The sequence below is a fragment of the Nerophis ophidion genome, linkage group LG23 (genome assembly GCF_033978795.1).
Source record: "Nerophis ophidion isolate RoL-2023_Sa linkage group LG23, RoL_Noph_v1.0, whole genome shotgun sequence".
Classification (NCBI taxonomy): Eukaryota; Metazoa; Chordata; class Actinopteri; order Syngnathiformes; family Syngnathidae; genus Nerophis; species Nerophis ophidion.
The window spans coordinates 3,411,335-3,432,455 of record NC_084633.1 but is presented as its reverse complement, the minus strand read 5'-3'; the positions used below and the strand labels follow the sequence as shown (position 1 = coordinate 3,432,455).

Below are 21,121 nucleotides of genomic sequence, written 5' to 3'. Positions count from 1 at the left end.
GCACTATTACAGTTCAATAAATAACTGTTCAATTAATCACAATTACTTACGAGTTAACTCTGGATAATGCTATTAATCGTGATTATATATTTTGTTTGACCTAGCACATGAGCACACACAAACACGCTGAATATCGGGACAGTTAAGTAACTGTTGAGTATCTTTCACATTTGAACCGATTCGGTAGCGATTCCCGACACCATCGATACCGTATCGGTTAAAAAGTGAACTATACCCATCCCGAGTCCTAACTGCATTGTACTGTATTGTAACACAGAGGTGCCCGAGTTATAAGGTCTTCTTTAGATCCAGATTGTGTATGTACAATCATTTAGAGCAGGGGTGTCAAACTCATTTTAAATGGGGGGCCACATGGAGAAAAATATACTCCCAAGTGGGCCGGACTGGTAAAATAACAGCACGATAACTTAAAAATAACGACAACTTCAGATTGTTTTATTTGTTTAAAAATAGAACAAACACATTCTGAAATTGTACAAATCATAAATTTTTGTTTTTTTTACAATCACACGTTGCGGTTTATAGTATATATACTTTGTCGTTATTTATCATTTCTGAATAATTAATTATGTGATAATGTTCATTAGTCTCAGCATTGCTGTTAATTTTCAATCTATCAAGATAAAAAAAGTATATCAAAATCAAATTACAGAATGATGTTTTTGTAGTTTGATCATTTTCCTCGACTGACAGTGTTTTTCAACCTTCTTCTGAGCCAAGGCACATTTTTTTTTCCATTGAAAAAATCTCAAGACACACCACTTGCAGAAAACACATACAAATGCAGCAGCTGACCGATACTGACAGTAAAATGGTTCTCACAAATTGTTGGATATGAATTCAAACCATAACCAACCATGCATCAATATAGCTCGTCTCTTCTAGGTGTACTATCACGACCTCTCACATCACACCGTGACTTATTTGGAGTTTGTTGGTGTTTTCCTGTGTGTAGTGTTTTAGTTCCTAACTTGCGCTCCTATTTTGTTGTTGATTGTAATGTCATGTACGGATGTACTTTGTGGACGCCGTCTGCTGCTTGACACACTAAGTCTTTGCTGTTGTCCAGCATTCTGTTTTTGTTTACTTTGCAGCAGTTCAGTTTTAGCTTCGTTTTGCATAGCCATCCCTAGGCTTCGATCCCTTTCCTTAGCGGCACTTGCCTTTTGTTTATTTTTGGTTAAGCATTAGATACCTTTTTACCTGCACACTGCCTCCCTCTGTCGTTTGCATATTGTAATCATAATAAACCATGTTCCGGACATCTATAAAGCAATTAGCTACCTGCTGCCACCTACTGGTATGGAGGAGTATTACATAGTTACTTTGCTGATCTCTAGACAGCACAGACACTCAACGACAACACATTTGCGAATAATAACTACTGGTTTGCAAAAAAATATTTTTAACCCAATTAGGTGAAATTACATAATCTCCCACGGCACACCAGACAATATCTCATGGTACACTAGTGTGCCGCGGCACAGTGGTTGAAAAACACTACTAACATCTAGGGTTTATTTTGTATATATTTAGCATAATCTACAAATATACAAATAATTGCTATTGCGACATCCAGTGGACACATTTAAGACAGCAGTTTTTTTCATTTAAAAATTTCCGGTTCATTTTTCTACTTTCCAAAGTCAACCCGCGGGCCGGATAAAACCTGTTCGCAGGCATGATCCGGCCCACGGGCCGTACGTTTTATTTAGAGCCTATTTATAACACAAATCAAGTAATGGTGTGACGTCTTGCCTTTGCGGTGGATCTCATTGTTTATTTTCTTGGATCCATAAGAAATCTTAATTTCAGTTTAGTACAACTGTTACAAATCCAAAATCTAAAGAGCTCTTGTTATTTGTCAACACATTGCTCGTTGCTGTGCTTGTTCAATGTTTCCAAAATCCAACCAGACTCACCTCCAACGTGTAAAGACTCTGACCGCCTTTTAAACGGTGACTTTACCAACCCCTCCCTCCCACGCTCTCCATACCCGCCTTCTCAAATCCATCTCACTGCTCCCATCCCAGGCGTGGTGCGGAATACAAATAGTGTTTTCCTTTCTTTATTTGGCGAGGCCGTAATGCAGCACTGACTAGAGGAGGAGAATGGGAGTGATGGGCCCGCAAGTACAGAAAAGAAAACCGTAATAACGCGCTCCGCTCGCAAAAAAAGACAAAGACGGGCTGGAGAATACACCGGGAGATGAATGGGGGACATGTGAAGGAGGCAGGGATGAATGATTAAAAGTAAAAAAAATAACATGAAATCATGTTCCATTGAGAGGACTCATAATGGACTGTAACTTGTGTGCTCAAAACAACAACATCGCCCATGAGAAGTGAAAGCTGAAGTGTAACGCGTTCGCCCACAGAGTCACCCTTGTCAAGGTTTAGAGAAAAAACAGATATACAGTAAATTATAATAATTATTATTAACTTTACAACCATCCTCTTAACTTTGACACACCAGACATTAATAAAATACTCGGGCTGATTTACTAAAGATTTGTGTGTACTAGTGTTGTAACGATACCAATATGTTGGTAACAGTACTAAAATTATTTCAGTACTTTTCTAAATAAAGGGGACCACAAAAAATGGCATTATTAGCTTTATTTTAAGAAAAAATCTTAGGGTACATTAAATATATGTTTCTTATTGCAGTTAAGTCCTCAAATAAAAAATAGTGAACATACTACACCAGTGGTTCTCAACCACTGGTGTAGTATGTTCACTATTTTTTTCAGTGATGTAACCCCTGTGAACATTTTTTAAAGTACCCCCAATTTAGAGCAAAGCATTTTTGGTTGAAAAAAAGGGATAAAGAAGTAAAATACTTCTGATTTATTAAATTGTATAACAGTTCAAAATACTGCTCATTTGTAGTGGTCTTTCTTGAACTATTTGGAAAAAAAGATTAAAAATAACTAAAAACGTGTTGAAAAATAAATAAGTGATTCAATTATAAATAAAGATTTCTACACATAGAAGTAATCATCAACTTAAAGTGCCCTCTTTGGGGATTGTAAAAGAGATCCATCTGGATTCATGAACTTAATTCTAAACATTTCTTCACAAAAAAAGAAATCCCTAACATCAATATTTATGGTACATGTCCACAAAAAATCTAGCTGTCAACACTGAATATTGCATTGTTGCATTTCTTTTCACAGTTTATGAACTTACATCCTCATTTTGTTGAAGTATTATTCAATAAACATATTTATAAAATATTTTTGAATTGTTGCTATTTTTATTTTTTATTTTTTTAAATGTCACGTACCCCTTGGCATACCTTCAAGTACCACCTGGGGTATGCGTACCCTCATTTGAGAACCACTGTACTTGACAAATTGTCTTTTAGTAGTAAGTAAGCAAACAAAGGCTCCTAATTTAGTCTGCTGGCATACATGTATGCAGTAACATATTGTGTCATTTATCAACATTATCAAGGACAAGTGGTAGAAAATTAATTCTTAATCTACTTGTTCATTTACTGTTAATATCTGCTTACTTTCTCTTTTTACATGTTCTATCTATACTTCTTTTAAAATGTAATAATCACTTATTCTTCTGTTGTTTGATACTTTACATTAGTTTTGGATGATACCACTAATTTGGGTATCTATCCGATAACAAGTAGTTACAGGATCATACATTGATCTTATTCAAAGTCCTCATGTGTCCAGGGACATATTTCCTGAGTTTATAAACATAATTTACATTAAAAAAAAACTGAAGATGTTGTTGTGATGCCAAACAATATCAACGTAATCTTAGTAGTATCGACTAGATACGTGCCTGTACTTGATATCATTACAGTGGATGTCAGGTGTCGATCCACCCATGGCATTTGTTTACATTGTGACGCCGCTGAGCTACGGTGTGTAGTGAAGCATGTTTAGCTTTTCTTCGTCCTGCAGGGATGATACTTGTAAGAAACTTACTTTATTTGTTAACATGGAGGCAAGGATTAGTGATTTAGAAGTACCTAAAACCCTGCCAGTATCATAACTTCACTTTTATCGTCAGTTTTTCAGCCAAAAAGCGTCCGTTCTCCCTTTTCTGTCCACACATTGTGTCTGCTTGTAAGTACTCTGTGGTTGTGTGCCGCCAAACATGCTCGCCTGATCGTAAACCGGCAATGTCACGACGTGATTTCGACGCGGGCACGAGGGGGTGGGGATGGGTGCGCGACCGGTACGTTTCCGAGACGGAATCGTACCGAAAATTATTCGGTACTATAGTAATACCGGTATACCGTACAACCCGAGTGTGTACTAAAACAGTGGTCCCCAACCACCGGTCCAGGAACCGGCACCAGTCCATGATGCATTTTCTACCGAGTCACACAGCGACATTAAATAATTTACCGTATTTTTCGGATCATAAAGCGCACTAAAAATCTTTTAATTTTCTCAGAAATCGACAGTGCGCCTTGTAACCCGTTGCGCCTAGTGTACTGACGGAATAATTTTGGTTGTGCTTACCGACCTCAAAGCTATTTCATTTGGTACATGGTGAAATGATAAATGTACCAGATATGTGTAGACTGCAATACGACTCAAGTAAACAAAACCAAAATGTTGTATGTTCCATTGAAAATATAGAACATAAACCAAAGTGCTCAAAAATCAATCAAAATGTTTTAGTACGACTTTGGTAAGCTATGAAGCTTGATGGATTGTACTGTGCTTCAACATGCGAGTATTATTATGGTATAAGGCAAGACAATCTAGCATTGTGTTTTGCACTATTATGCAAAAGAAACTTGTCTTACCTTCTGGTACCGGCAGATCTGTATTTAGGATCTGCATAAAACTAGAATTTTTTTCATCCAAACTCCCTATAAAACCTTTTTCGTCTAAGTCAGAATCAATCAATGTCAGCAAATGACACTCCTCTCTCGCTCGGTCCATCTAAATCTGCGTCCGTCAATTTGAAAGGAGGGTACCACACTTTGCTCATATTTCCATCATGTGGAAATGTATGCAGGCGGACCCCTTCTTTAGTTGTGTTTCTACAGCCTGCAACAGGGAATCTGCCAGACATATTTGACAATTCCTTCAAATTCAGCATGAAGATAATGTGACTCGGGAATGAAGGTACTACCTGCTGGCTGATGCAAGCTTGCCTACATTTCAGGGCAGGCTAAGTGGACCTTCTAAAGCAGGGGCGCCCTCACTTTTTCTGCAGGCGAGCTACTTTTTGAGGGGTTCTACCTCATTCATATATACAATTTATATTAATTTGTTTATGAAAGAGACATTTTTGTTAAGTTAAAAGGTGTTTAATGATAATACAAGCATGTTTAACATAGATTCATTTCTTTCATGAAGACAAGAATATAAGTTGGTCTATTAACTGATTCTGATGACTTGCATTGATTAGAATTAAGGCTGTCCGATAATGGCTTTTTTGCCGATATCCAATATTCCGATATTGTCCAACTCTTAATTACCCATACCGATATCAACCGATACCGATATATGCAGTCGTGGAATTAACACATTATTATGCCTAATTTTGTTGTGATGCCCTGCTGGATGCCTTGAACAATGTAACAAAGTTTTCCAAAATAAAACCAACTCAAGTTATGGAAAAAAATGCCAACATGGCACTGACATATTTATTATTGAAGTCACAAAGTGCATTATTTTTTTTTAACATGCCTCAAAACATCCATCCATCCATTTTGTACCGCTTATTCCCTTTAGGGTCGCGGGGGGGCACTAGTGCCTATCTTAGCTACAAACGGGCGGAAGGCGGGGTACACCCTGGACAAGTCGCCACCTCAGTGCAGTGCCTCAAAACAGCAGCTTGGAATTTGGGACATGCTCTCCCTGAGAGAGCTTGAGGGGGTGGGGGGTGTGCATTGTAGCGTCCCGGAAGAGTTAGTCCTGCAAGGGATTTTGGGTATTTGTTCTGTTGTGTTTGTTGTGTTACGGTGCGGATGTTCTCCCAAAATGTGTTTGTCATTCTTGTTTGGTGTGGGTTCACATTGTGGCGCATATTTGTAACAGTGTTAAAGTTGTTTACACGGCCACCCTCAGTGTGACCTGTGTGGCTGTTGACCAAGTATGCGTTGCATTTTTTTGTGTGTGGGAAAAGCCGTAGATATTATGTGACTGGGCCGGCACGCAAAGGCAGTGCCTCTAAGGTTTATTGGCGCTCTGTACTTCTCTCTACGGCCGTGTACACAGCGGCGTTGTGAAAAGTCATGAATTTTACTTTTTGAAACAGATTCCGATAATTTACGACATTACATTTTAAAGCATTTATCGGCCGATAATATCGGCAATCGGATATTATCGGACATCTCTAATTAGAATTATAGAAAATATCCCGCAAGTCACCAGAAAATGTTTTATCACTGCGCTTATCTTAAAATTCATCACTAAGGAGAAAAAAAAATAGGCTCCTTGCCTTACATTGTGGGGCAATGAGGCATGCGAAGACTGCAGCATTTTGAGACGACAGAGGCGCGCATGCACGCATGCGCACAAACGCACACGCACACGCACACACACACACACACACACACGCACGCACGCACACACACACACACACACACACACACACACACACACACACACACACGCACACGCACACGCACACGCACACGCACACGCACACACGCACACGCACACACTGCAGTTTAAGCAGCAACGACATGACAAAATGTAAAGTGGTGTTGTACCTTTAATAGTATGTTTTGGAAGTTGTGTTTGTATTGTGAGTGAAATCATCTGCTGTGTAAGAGTGCATATCCTGCATTGCTAGCTTTTACGCTACTTTTGTGTATTTTGGCAGAAAACAGGCCGGGGGGGAGGGGGGATTAAAACATGGGAACGAGCTCGAGGTCAAAGTCAAGTGCATCGCTTAGATTAGTCAAATTCTGTTGATGCAGCAAAGTGCAAAGAGCACTGCAGGAGAAGAGTTCACATTGCGCGTATCAAATTCAACCTGCTTGCTCAGGGACGCCTTGAAGCGCTGCTAGGAGTATTCCATAGGACAAGGTTTATCAGCACATTCTAAACATAGTGCAGAGTAGGGTTGTACCGTATATCGATACTAGTGTTGTCTATATAAATCTAAATTTTGGTACCGGTATCAAAATGATTTCAATATTATTTGATACTTTCTTAATAAAGGGGACCACAAAAAATGGCATTATTGGCTTCATTTTAATAAAAAAAATCTTATGGTACATTAAACTTATGTTTCTTATTGCAAGCTTTTCCTTAAATAAAAAAGTGAACATACAAGACAACTTGTCCTTTATTAGTAAGTAAGCAAACAAAGGCTCCTGATTTAGCCTGCTGACATATCCAGCAACATTGTGTGTCATTTATCATTCTATTATTCAGTCAACATTATTAAGGACAAGTGGTAGACAATTAATTATTAATATACTTGTTCATTTACTGTTAATATCTGCTTACTTTCTCTTTTGACATGTTCTATCCACATTTCTGTTAAAATGAAATAACCACTTAATGTTTGGTTGTTTGATACTTTACATTATTTTTGGATGATACCACAAATTTGGGTGTCAATCCGATACCAAGTAGTTAAAGGATCATACATTGGTCATATTCAAAGTCCTAATGTGTCCAGGGACATATTTCTTGAGTTTAAAAACATAATATACATTAAAAAAAAACATAAGTAGATGTCTGTCAAAAAATATTGACACAATCATACTAGTATCAACTAGATACGCTACTGTACTTGGTATCATTACAGTGGAAGTAAGGTGTAGATCCACTAATGGCGTTTGTTTACATTGTGACGCCGGTGAGCTACGGTCTGTAGTGAAGCATGTTTAACTATTCCCCGTCCTGCAGGGATGATATTTGTAAGAAATTCACTTTGTCAACATGGAGGCGAGGATTAGTGATTAGTCGCTAGCTAGCTAGCCATGTCTTAAAGCATCTCTTCCTGAGGGTGTTTGAGTGTTATAACTTCACCTTTATCGTCAATTTTTAAGCCAAAATGCGTCCGTTCTCCCTTTTCTGTCTAAATACTGTGTTTGTAAGTACTGCATGGTTGTGCGCTGCCGAACATGCTCGTCTGCTCGTAAACAAGCAATGACACAACGTGACGACGACGGGGGCGCGGGAGGGATAGTAGGGGTGCTGGACCGGTACTTTTCAGAGGCGGTATAGTACCGATTATGATTCATTAGTATTGCGGTACTATACTAATACCGGTATGGAGTACAACCCTAATCGGTACTGGTAAAGTACTGAGGTACTAATACATTAAAAATGATATACTGCTTCATTTTTGTTTTTTTACGGACATGACATTGCTTGTGAAACAAGCAGAGGCATATTGGGCAATGGCACACGCACCGGGTACTTACAAGCAGACACAACATGGGGACAAAAGAGGAAGAATAGACATATTTTGGCTTCAAAACTAACCATAGTGTTGAAGCAATAAACAGTGGAGCACTGCTCTGATAGCGGTGCTATAAAACAGGGGACCCCAAACACCGGTCCATGATGCATTTGCTAGCGGGCCGCACAGAAACAATAATTAATTTATTAAAGGCCTACTGAAATGAGATTTTCTTATTTAAACGGGGATAGCAGGTCCATTCTGTGTCATACTTGATCATTTCGCGATATTGCCATATTTTTGCTAAAAGGATTTAGTAGAGAACATCGACGATAAAGTTTGCAACTTTTGGTCGCTAACAAAAAAGCCTTGCCATTACCGGAAGTCGCAGACGATGACGTCACCCGTTGATGGCTCCTCACATTGTTTTTAATGGGAGCCTCCAACAAAAAGAGCTATTTGGACCGAGACAACGACAATTTCCCCATTCATTTGAGCGAGGATGAAAGATTCGTGTTTGAGGATATTGATAGCGGCAGACTAAAAAAAAGAAAAAGAAAATAAAGTAAAAAAAAAAAAAAAAAAACGCGATTGCATTGGGACGGATTCAGATGATTTTAGACACATTTAGTAGGATAATTCTGGGAAATCCCTTATCCTTCTATTGTGTTGCTAGTGTTTTAATGAGTTTAATAGTACCTGATAGTCAGAGGGGTGTATCCATGGGTGTCTTGAGGCCAGTGTCTGATGCAAGTCGACGGCAGCTGTATGGACGGCACAGGCTCAGCTGATCTCCGGTAAGTGGCGACTTTTTACCACAATATTCTCACCGAAAACTGCTGGTTGACATTTGGTCGGGATCCATGTTCCCTTGATCACTCTGATCCATAGTAAAGCTTCACTTCCAGGAATTTTAAACAAGGAATCACCGTGTGTTTGTGTGGCTAAAAGCTAAAGTTTCCCAACTCCATCTTTCTACTTTGACTTCTCCATTATTAATTGAACAAATTGCAAAAGATTCAGCAACACAGATGTCCAAAATACTGTGTAATTATGCGGTTAAAGCAAACGACTTTTAGCTGTGTGTGTGCGCAGCGCTAATATTTCCTAACAGCCCGTGACGTCATGCGTACACGTCAGCATTCAGAGACGTTTTCAACAAGAAGCTCCCGGGAAATTTAAATTTGCAATTTAGTAAACTAAACCGTCCGTATTGGCATGTGTTGCAATGTTAATATTTCATCATTGATATATAAACTATCAGACTGCGTGGTCGGTAGTAGTGGGTTTCAGTAGGCATTTAACTACCGCATTTTCTCCAAATAAACTTTCGCCTGTCCCACTAAAAACACCAATAAGCTTGTTAATAGATGTATATCACAACTCCTTTGTTATACCACAATGCATATTAATGGACATCCATCCATCCATTTTCTACCGCTTATTCCCTTCAGGGTCGCTGGAGCCTATCTCAGCTACAATCGGGCAGAAGGCAAGTACACCCTGGACAAGTCGCCACCTCATCACAGGGCCAACACAGATAGACAGAAAACATTCACACTCACATTCACACACTAGGGCCAATTTTAGTTTTGCCAATGAAAAGTTAATGTGCCAGATTGTAGCCAAGGGCTAATTTTTCCTTCTAACTTTGCCGTTTTTATCTTCCGCACGTGGAAAGCCGTTCCGTGAAAAAAATAATGCATACAAGAAAAAAGGTTGGGGAACCTTGCTATAAAATGTAGGTTTTAATTTTCCTGAGGGAACTCTCTTGCAGGAATATATAAAGTACTATCTATCTATCTAGTGGTTGGCGTCCATCCGCAGTCGGCAGTATTTCAGCTACTTCAAAATAGGAAATTATCGCCTCTATGGCAACAAATAAACTATGTATCTGGCAAATACCATCCCTGCAGGATGAGGAACAGATACACATTCTACTCTCCACAACGTAGGAGGATACAATAGCTGACTGCTTACTGCAAGCAAGACATCACACAAGTTCCTAAAACATTTACATTTTTTACCGCCTTTCTGCTTTGTTTCTGGTTTGTAACAGTCTATTTTGGAAAATAATTATGATGCTTAGCGCTTTTTGATGACGTTCTGGTCGGATGAATGCGACTCAAGCATTAAGGACGCATCGCATATACTGTCGTGGTCAAAAGTTTACATACACATGTAAAGAACATAATGTTATGGTTGTCTTGAGTTTCCAATAATTTCTACAACTCTTATTTTTTTGATAGAGTGATTGGAGCACATACTTGTTGGTCACAAAAAACATTCCTGAAGTTTGGTTCTTTAATGACCACAGAACTTTCCTCCAGAAGGTCTTATCTTTGTCCATGTGATGTCAGATGAAACAAAATTTGAGCTGTTTGGCCACAATACCCAGCAATATGTTTGGAGGAGAAAAAGTGAGGCCTTTGATCCCAGGAACACCATTCCTACCGTCACGAATGGTGGTGGTAGTATTATGGTCTGGGCCTGTTTTGCTGCCAATGGAACTGGTGCTTTACAGAGAGTAAATGGGGCAATGAAAAAGGAGGATTACCTCCAAATTCTTCAAGACAACCTAAAATCCTTAGCCCGAATGTTGGATCTTGGCGCAGTTGGGTGTTCCAACAGGACAATGACCCCAAACACACGTCAAAAGTGGTCAAGGAATGGCTTAGTCAGGCTAGAGTGAAGGATTTAGAATTCCCTTCCCAAAGTCCTGACTTAAATGTGTGGACAAAGCTGAAGAAACAAGTCCGTGTCAGAAAACCAACACATTTAGCTGAACTGCACATATTCTGTCAAGAGGGGTGGTCAAAAATTCAACCAGAAGCTTATGGGTGGCTACTAAAAGGGCCTTATTGCAGAGAAACTTGCCAAGGGACATGTAACCAAATATCAACATTGCTTTTTGCATAATTTTGACCCAGCCGATTTGCTCACATTTTCAGTAGATCCATAATAAATTCATAAAAGAACCAAACTTCATGAAAATTTTTTGTGACCAACAAGTATGTGCTCCAATCACTCTATCACAAAAAAATAAGAGTTGTAGAAATGATTGGAAACTCATGATATTATGTTCTTTACAAGTGTACAACTGTATATCCAGTTGATATCCACATAAAAAAGACGCCTGAGTCCCATATGAAGAATTTGGAATTGCACTGTTCACACTGACATGAAAAAAGCCTATACAGGCCGCATATGGACAAAAAAAGTCAAAATTGACCAGCCGTGTGAACAAGGCCCAAATGTTGCAATTAGACCCTTTGACAGATGCAATCCACTCTGCACAAGTTTAGAAGATCAGCTTTGCATGCGCTATTAAGATTGCACGCGTTTTAGTGTTTATGTACTGTGATCGATAATCGAGGCCACAGTGCTATGATGAGGATGCATTGCACTAATATTTATTCTCAGATTACCACCAAAAAAAGTAATAATTTAACCCAGGGGTGTCTAACGTAGGGCCCGCAAACAAGTTCTATCCGGCCCGCGGGATGAGTTGGTAAGTATCAAAATAAGCCAAAATTTTGGAATGAAAGAAACAGCTGTTCTAAATAATGGCAATTCTTTGTATCTTTGTAGATGATGCAACATGAGTAACAAAAATAAACCACATGGTGTCAGTGCACTAGTCGACGAAAATGAGCAAACTACATAAATAACATCCTGTAATTTGATTTAAATATTTTTTTATTGTGATAGATTGAAAATTAACACCAATGAGTTGACTGATAAACATTAGCACATAATGTATTAAGAAAGTATAAATAACGACAAAGATGGAATACTATTAACCGCAACATGTAAGTGTAAAAACAACAACAACATTATTATTTGTACATTCTTAGAAGGTGCTTGATCTATTTTTAAACAAAGAAATCCATCTGAGGTTGTCTTTATTTTTAATTTATTGTGCCGTGATTTTACCAGTCCGGCTCACTTTTGGGAGTATATTTTCCTCCATGTGGCCCCCGATCTAAAAGGAGTTTGACAGCCCTGATTTAACCAATTGTGAATAAAATGACGGCAATTTAACAATCAAACAAAAAATATATAACAAGTATGATAAAACAGTCAAAAGCAATTCTTTTTGAAAAGCATACTGCAAAACTTTGCTCCACAAATTCTGCAGTTGACTCCTGGATATCGTTCTTTCCTACCTACATCCCGACTAAAGATACAAATGACGTGGATTCTGATGTTTTTGTGCGCATATAAAATATTGTAGCTTGTTTCCAGATGTTAAAAAGATATCACCTCATAAAAACGAGCCAAAACATTCATAGCCGTCTCGGCGTGCACACAAGCAATTCTCTCCAATACCATCTCTCCCTCTGACTCCCTCCATTCACTCACTCATCAGTCACAAAGCATTTACGGTCTCTCAGTTTCAGGGAAAAGAGAACGCTTCGAATCACGATTACCGATCATTTCCAAATTGCACATTTCTTTCGCACCAGTGTTTCAGTAAGTCCATTGACACCAGTGGAGTTTAAAAAGAATATTTATATCCACATAAAAAAAAGCATTTACCAGCTGCCATCACGTTTTGTCCAAGCCAAAAAGGAAACCACCTGTGTTCATCAACGTAGTGATGCAGTATGTTAGATGCCAATGAGGTGTTTATAATCTTCAAAATCAGCGTCCGCTTACACGTAGTCCAGGAAACAACATATTTAATTGCCCATTCGTGTGTCGTAAAACACGCATGCACAAGAAGGACCCCCTTAATTTTGACCCCCTGTGCGACTGAGTTTGATTTGGAGTCTGCCTTCATGTATATGCAGAAAATATATGGAAGTAGAATTGTCTCAAATCCATCCATCCATCCATCCATCCATCATCTTCCGCTTATCCGAGGTCGGGTCGCGGGGGCAACAGCCTAAGCAGGGAAACCCAGACTTCCCTCTCCCCAGCCACTTCGTCTAGCTCTTCCCGGGGGATCCCGAGGCGTTCCCAGGCCAGCCGGGAGACATAGTCTTCCCAACGTGTCCTGGGTCTTCCCCGTGGCCTCCTACCGGTTGGACGTGCCCTAAACACCTCCCTAGGAAGGCGTTCGGGTGGCATCCTGACCAGATGCCCGAACCACCTCATCTGGCTCCTCTCGATGTGGAGGAGCAGCGGCTTTACTTTGAGTCCCTCCCGGATGGCAGAGCTTCTCACCCTATCTCTAAGGGAGAGCCCCGCCACACGGCGGAGGAAACTCATTTCGGCCGCTTGTACCCGTGATCTTATCCTTTCGGTCATGACCCAAAGCTCATGACCATAGGTGAGGATGGGAACGTAGATCGGCGGGAAATTGAGAGCTTTGCCTTCCGGCTCAGCTCCTTCTTCACCACAACGGATCGGTACAACGTCCGCATTACTGAAGACGCCGCACCGATCCGCCTGTCGATCTCACGATCCACTCTTCCCTCACTCGTGAACAAGACTCCTAGGTACTTGAACTCCTCCACTTGGGGCAGGGTCTCCTCCCCAACCCGGAGATGGCACTCCACCCTTTTCCGGGCGAGAACCATGGACTCGGACTTGGAGGTGCTGATTTTCATTCCGGTCGCTTCACACTCTGCTGCGAACCGATCCAGCGAGAGCTGAAGATCCCGGTCAGATGAAGCCATCAGGACCACATCATCTGCAAAAAGCAGAGACCTAATCCTGCGGTTACCAAACCGGAACCCCTCAACGCCTTGACTGCGCCTAGAAATTCTGTCCATAAAAGTTATGAACAGAATCGGTGACAAAGGGCAGCCTTGGCGGAGTCCAACCCTCACTGGAAACTGGTCCGACTTACTGCCGGCGATGCGGACCAAGCTCTGACACTGATCATACAGGGAGCGGACCGCCACAATCAGACAGTCCGTTACCCTATATTCTCTGAGCACTCCCCACAGGACTTCCCGGTGTACACGGTCGAATGCCTTCTCCAAGTCCACAAAGCACATGTAGACTGGTTAGGCAAACTCCCATGCACCCTCAAGAACCCTGCCGAGAGTATAGAGCTGGTCCACAGTTCCACGACCAGGACGAAAACCACACTGTTCCTCCTGAATCCGAGGTTCGACTATCCGACGTAGCCTCCTCTCCAGTACACCTGAATAAACCTTACCGGGAAGGCTGAGGAGTGTGATCCCACGATAGTTGGAACACACCCTCCGGTCCCCCTTCTTAAAGAGAGGAACCACCACCCCGGTCTGCCAATCCAGAGGTACCGCCCCCGATGTCCACACGATGCTGCAAAGTCTTGTCAACCAAGACAGCCCCACAGCATCCAGAGCCTTAAGGAACTCCGGGCGGATCTCGTCCACCCCCGGGGCCTTGCCACCGAGGAGCTTTTTAACTACCTCAGCGACCTCAGCCCCAGAAATAGGAGAGTCCAGCACAGATTCCCCAGGCACTGCTTCCTCGTAGGAAGACGTGTTGGTGGGATTGAGGAGGTCTTCGAAGTATTCCTTCCACCTATCCACAACATCCGCAGTCGAGGTCAGCAGAACACCATCCGCACCATGCACGGTGTTGATAGTGCACTGCTTCCCCTTCCTGAGGCGGGGGACGGTGGTCCAGAATCGCTTCGAAGCCGTCCGGAAGTCGTTTTCCATGGCTTCCCCGAACTCTTCCCACGTCCGAGTTTTTGCCTCCGCGACCGCTGAAGCTGCACACCGCTTGGCCTGTCGGTACCCGTCCACTGCCTCCGGAGTCCTATGAGCCAAAAGGACCCGATAGGACTCCTTCTTCAGCTTGACGGCATCCCTCACCGCTGGTGTCCACCAAGGGGTTTTAGGATTGCCGCCCCAACAGGCACCAACTATCTTGCGGCCACAGCTCCGATCTGCCGCCTCGACAATAGAGGTGCGGAACATGGTCCACTCGGACTCAATGTCCAGCACCTCCCTTGTGACATGTTCGAAGTTCTTCCGGAGGTGGGAATTGAAACTTTGTCTGACAGGAGACTCTGCCAGATGTTCCCAGCAGACCCTCACAATGCGTTTGGGCCTCCCAGGTCTGTCCGGCATCCTCCCCCACCATCGCAGCCAACTCACCACCAGGTGGTGATCGGTAGAAAGCTCCGCCCCTCTCTTCACCCGAGTGTCCAAAACATGAGGCGGCAAATCCGATGACACAACTACAAAGTCGATCATGGAACTGCGGCCTAGGGTGTCCTGGTGCCAAGTGCACATATGGACACCCTTATGTTTGAACATGGTGTTTGTTATGGACAAACTGTGACGAGCACAAAAGTCCAATAACAAAACACCACTCGGGTTCAGATCCGGGCGGCCATTCTTCCCAATCACGCCTCTCCAGGTTTCACTGTCGTTGCCAACGTGAGCGTTGAAGTCTCCCAGTAGGACAAGGGAATCACCCGGGGGAGCACTCTCCAGTACTCCCTCGAGTGTTCCCAAAAAGGGTGGGTACTCTGAACTGCTGTTTGGTGCATAAGCACAAACAACAGTCAGGACCCGTCCCCCCACCCGAAGGCGGAGGGAGGCTACCCTTTCGTCCACTGGGTTGAACTCCAACGTACAGGCTTTGAGCCGGGGGGGAAACAAGAATTGCCACCCCAGCCCGTCGCCTCTCACTGTCGGCAACGCCAGAGTGGAAGAGGGTCCAATCCCTCTCGAGAGAAGTGGTTCCAGAGCCCTTGCTGTGCGTCGAAGTGAGTCCGACTATATCCAGCCGGAATTTCTCGACTTCGCGCACTAGCTCAGGCTCTTTCCCCCCCAGTGACGTGACGTTCCACGTCCCAAGAGCTAGCTTCTGTAGCCGAGGATCGGACCGCCAAGTGCCCTGCCTTCGGCTGTCGCCCAGCTCACAATGCACCGACCTCTATGGCCCCTGCTATGGGTGGTCTCAAATCAACTTTTATAAATATATATATATATATATATAAACTTTTATAAATATATATATATATATATATATATATATATATATATGATATTAATACATATATTAATATACAAATACAAATGTAATATACAACTAAATACATTTGTATAAACAAACTCATATTTGTAAATATATTTTTGAGATTTGAAAATATATACAAATAAAATGTATAAATAGAAAAATGTGACGTACAAATAAATCAAGAATTTGTATAAACAGACATGTATTTGTAAATATATTTTTGAGATTTGAATATAAATATGCTTGATTTTGTATTGTATTAAATTTGTATATGTGGATCACTTTTTTCTTTTTGTGTCGATGAGACATTCCTCCCACAAACCAGATGCACAAATAAATGTGACCTACACACTCCCCTGAACAACCAGCAGAGGGCACTGCAGCCAGAGCAGTCTCGGTCACAGAGCATTATATGCATGATAAGCAAAATGCCCAGAGTTCTCTGCACAAAAACAATCCACGTCTTTACAGAACGCACAACGGGCCTGAGCTAGCTAATGTTAGTGTTGTATTAGCTAATGCTAATTGATCCAGTTAATCTGAAACACTATACTAGCTGCTTATTTTATTGTATCAATGCTGTTTAATGATCTTGTCCCGATGTAGATACTGATCTCTTATCAGGCTGCAGTGCCCTCTGCTGGTTGTCCAGGGGAGTGCCAAAGTCACATTTATTTGTGTGTCTGGTTTGTGGGAGGAATGTCTCATCGACACAAAAGCAAAAAAAAAGCGATCCGCGTATGCAAATTCAATACAAATACAAAATAAAGCATATTTATAGTCAAATCTCAAAAATATATTTACAAATACACGTTTATTTATAAAAATACTTCATTTATTTGTATGTCACATTTTTAAATTTGTACATTTTATTTGTATTTATTTCCAAATCTCAAAAATATATTTACAAATACGCGTTTATTTATACAAATTGTATATTTGTGTAACACATTTGTATTTGTATATATTTATTATTATATGCATATGTAATAAATGCATATGTATTATTGATGTATATAAGTTGATGTGAGACAATTCTACTTCCTAAGCTTATTGTCAGGACAACACTGGGAGAAGGAGATGCAAATATAATAATTTCGTGGCAGCAATGTGTTACTTGTATGTCTGACTACGGGAGCCGTAAAGCGGCAGCAATCCATCAAGCGGTGCGGCTTTAAAGTCATACTAAAACATTTGGACAGATATTTGAGTGCCGTGTGTAATGTTCTTTCTTTTCAATGGAACATTTCAAGTTTTGGTGTTTACTGGCGTCATATTGCAGTTCACACATAGCTCTTAAGTATGACTGCCATCTACTGGTCACACTTATTACCCCATGTACCAACTAAAATTGTTTTGAGGTTGATAAGCACAACCAGAATTATTATGTACATTAGGCGCACTGTCGATTTTTAAGAAAATGAAAAGGATTTTAAGTGCGCCTTATAGTCCGAAAAATACGGTACTAAAATGACACTCATGCAGTGAATCACATGTTCCTGCACTAAGCACTTTTTGCCTCATAAAGTCCTGCAGAAAAGTTAAGATTGCCACCTTGAAAACTGTTGATGTTCAGTGGCTATAAAGTACATTTAACACATTTGGACCAGGAAATAAAGAGGCAGAGGATGAAGTGATGGCTGAGGGGTACCGCACTCTTTTTTGTGTGTGATTGCACATGAATTGATGTGAACGTTCTCGCTGTAACACTGTTTTTTATGAATGGGGCCGCTTTTAAACCCAGCAGATTGATAACACTATTGAGCAACTAAGTGACCACGGGCAAAGCAAAACAAGACAGATTGTTTTCCAGGAATGAGAGAAAACTGAAAAAAAGAAGGATGGGAATAGTGATGAGGCATACTGGGTGTGTGTGTGTAAGTGTGTGTGTGTGTGTGTGTGTGTGTGTGTGGTCATCATTCAACGCACCTCACCTGGAGTGTAAGGGCCTATCTGCCACTGCCAAATGATCCCGTTAGAGGGGAGGAGGGAAGCCGCAATGGAAGGAGGGAGATAAGAGGGGAGAGAAAGCTGTGCGGAGATAATAAAAAGAGAGAATCGAGGATTTAGAGGCGAGGGAATAGGGGACACAAAATGTGCCAAAGAGAAGGGAAGGATGAGATAACATAAACGTGTTTTGCCAAGAGTAAATGAGTGCGTGGGGTTAATGGACGGCGAGTCGGAGGACCTTGGGTACGGCCAGACAAGAGGAGATCGATGAGGCCGTTGATTTGGGAAGCCTGAATGAGATGATGGAGACGAAAAAAGAAAAGAAAAAAAAAAAAACAATTATAGAGAATAGAGAGGGTGATGGATGATGCCGACTAAATGTAATTACAATGACACAAAACACAGGAAAACCCTGTGAGAATCTCTCATAATCACACACGCAGCTCGACTGTGTAGGTTTTTACAAGTAAAGTTAAAGTACCAATGATTGTCACACACACACTAGGTGTGGTGAAATGTGTCCTCTGCATTTGACCCATCCCCTTGTTCACCTCCTGGGAGGTGAGGGGAGCAGTGGGCAGCAGCGGTGCCGCGCCCGGGAATCATTTTGGTGATTGAACCCCCAATTCCAACCCTTGATGCTGAGTGCCAAGCAGGGAGGTAATGGGTCCCATTTTTATAGTCTTTGGTATGACTCGGCCGGGGTTTGAACTCACAACCTACTGATCTCGGGCGGATACTCTAACCCAGGGGTCACCAACACGGCGCCCGTGGGCACCAGGTAGCTCGTAAGGACCAGATGAGTAGCCCGCTGGCCTTTTCTAAAAATAGCTCGAATAGCAGCACTTACCATTGAGCTGCCTCTATTTCATGAATTTTATTTATTTACTAGCAAGCTGGTTTTGCTTTGCTCAACATTTTTAATTCTACAAGAGACAAAACTTAAATAGAATTTGAAAATCCAAGTAAATATTTTAAAGACTTGGTCTTCACTTGTTTAAATAAATTCATTTATTTTTTTTACTTTGGTTCTTATAACTTTCAGAAAGACAATTTTAGAGAAAAAAATACAACCTTAAAAATTATTTTAGGATTTTTAAACACATATACCTTTTTACCCTTTAAATTCCTTCCTCTTCTTTCCTGAGAATTTAAATGTTCAAGTAGTTTTTTTTTATTGTAAAGAATAATAAATACATTTAAATTTAATTCTTCATTTTAGCTTCTGTTTTTTTGACGAATAATATTTGTGAAATATTTCTTCAAATTTATGAGTAAAACTAAAAAAAAATATTCTGGCAAATCTAGAAAATCTGTAGTATCAAATTTAAATCTTATTTCAAAGTATTTTGAATTTATTTTCAAATGTTTGTTCTGGAAAATCTAGAATAAATAATGATTTGTCTTTGTTAGACATATAGCTTGGTCCAATTTGTTATATTGTAACAAAGTGCAGATTGGATTTTAACCTATTTAAAACATGTCATCAAAATTCTAAAATTAATCTCATTCAGGAAAAATTACTAATGATGTTCCATAAATTCTTTTTTAAATTTTTTCAAAAAGATTCGTATTAGCTTGTTTTTGTCTTCATTTTTTTTCGGTTGAATTTTGAAAAGAGTCGAAATTATGTTTCAAAATTTTATTTTTATTTTTTTTGTATTTTTTCCTCTTTTAAATCGTTCAATTAAGTGTTTTTTTCATCAGTTATTCTCTACAAAAAAGCTTCCGTAAAAGGAAAAAAAATGCACGACGGAATGACAGACAGAAATACCCTTTTATATATATATATATATATATATATATATATACATATATATATATACACACACACACACATATATACATACATATACAGATACATACATACATACATATATATATATATATATATTTATTAAAGGTAAATTGAGCAAATTGGCTATTTCTGGCAATTTATTTAAGTGTGTATCAAACTGGTAGCCCTTCTCATTAATCTGTACCCAAGAAGTAGCTCTTGGTTTCAACAAGGTTGGTGAGCCCTGCTCCAACCACTCGGCCACTGAGTAGGTTAAAATGTGCGTATTTTTGGCCTAAATTAAGCATTTGCAGATGTGAAAATTAAATAAAAGAAATATAAATATTACATCAGTATTTGCCACTACATGATACCCAACTAATCAGGGCACAGTGTTCAGTAGGTCTGAGCATTTTAGGGCACCACACGATTGATTTAGAATTGATCCTTGATTCAAATCCATTGTCGATTCAAAATCAATACTTTTTCAAATAACATTGGAAAAAGATTCACTACATATTCCTCCATAAAATAGACATCCAGCTCTAATAAATTTGTATATACAGTAGGAAGGGGATTCTTATGGCCCCATTCGTCACGGTTTACCCAACACATGAAAAGTGACGAAATTGGGGGGTAAGGATGGAAAGAGTGGATTTTTACCCTCTTAAGAAAAATATATAAACCATACAGCGTCACCAAGACGTTACTGTTCGCCACAACCACTTCCTTTGACACTTGCAAGGATTAAAAGAAAAAAGATTGGAGGAACATCATGTCCTTACATCTGAGGGGTCCACAATTCAAACATTAATCCTTAAAGGACAAGTAACGTGATTGACATGAGTGCCGTGCTGCTGAGATGGCTAATCAGAAAATGGATATGTTTGTTTGCAGTTGATTTCCTGCTACAAATATTAATCTGTCAGCTACAATTCATTTCTGCAGTTGTTTTTATGGTGTGAAGTTTATATTTTGTCTCATTCCTTAGCTATAGACGTCTCTGTTTATCAACGTTTGCTAGTGATCTCAGGATTCAGTATATTTTATCCAGCTACTTTATTATTACTATTAAAGATATTTTATTGTTGCAAATAAATAG

General features: G+C 40.3%; 1 protein-coding gene across 2 annotated transcripts in view; it reads left to right on the top strand.

Moving 5' to 3' along the window:
• The window catches only part of pvalb6 (parvalbumin 6), a 146,285-nt gene that overhangs the window by 39,951 nt on the left and 85,213 nt on the right, over positions 1-21,121 (top strand). The window contains exon 2 of one of the 2 annotated variants that reach the window (XM_061885112.1): positions 9,830-9,867. The exons of the other annotated variant lie outside the window; for it this stretch is intronic. The gene's annotated coding sequence lies outside the window, so the exon portion shown is untranslated. The remainder of the gene's footprint in view (positions 1-9,829; positions 9,868-21,121) is intronic. 2 annotated transcript variants of the gene reach the window in all.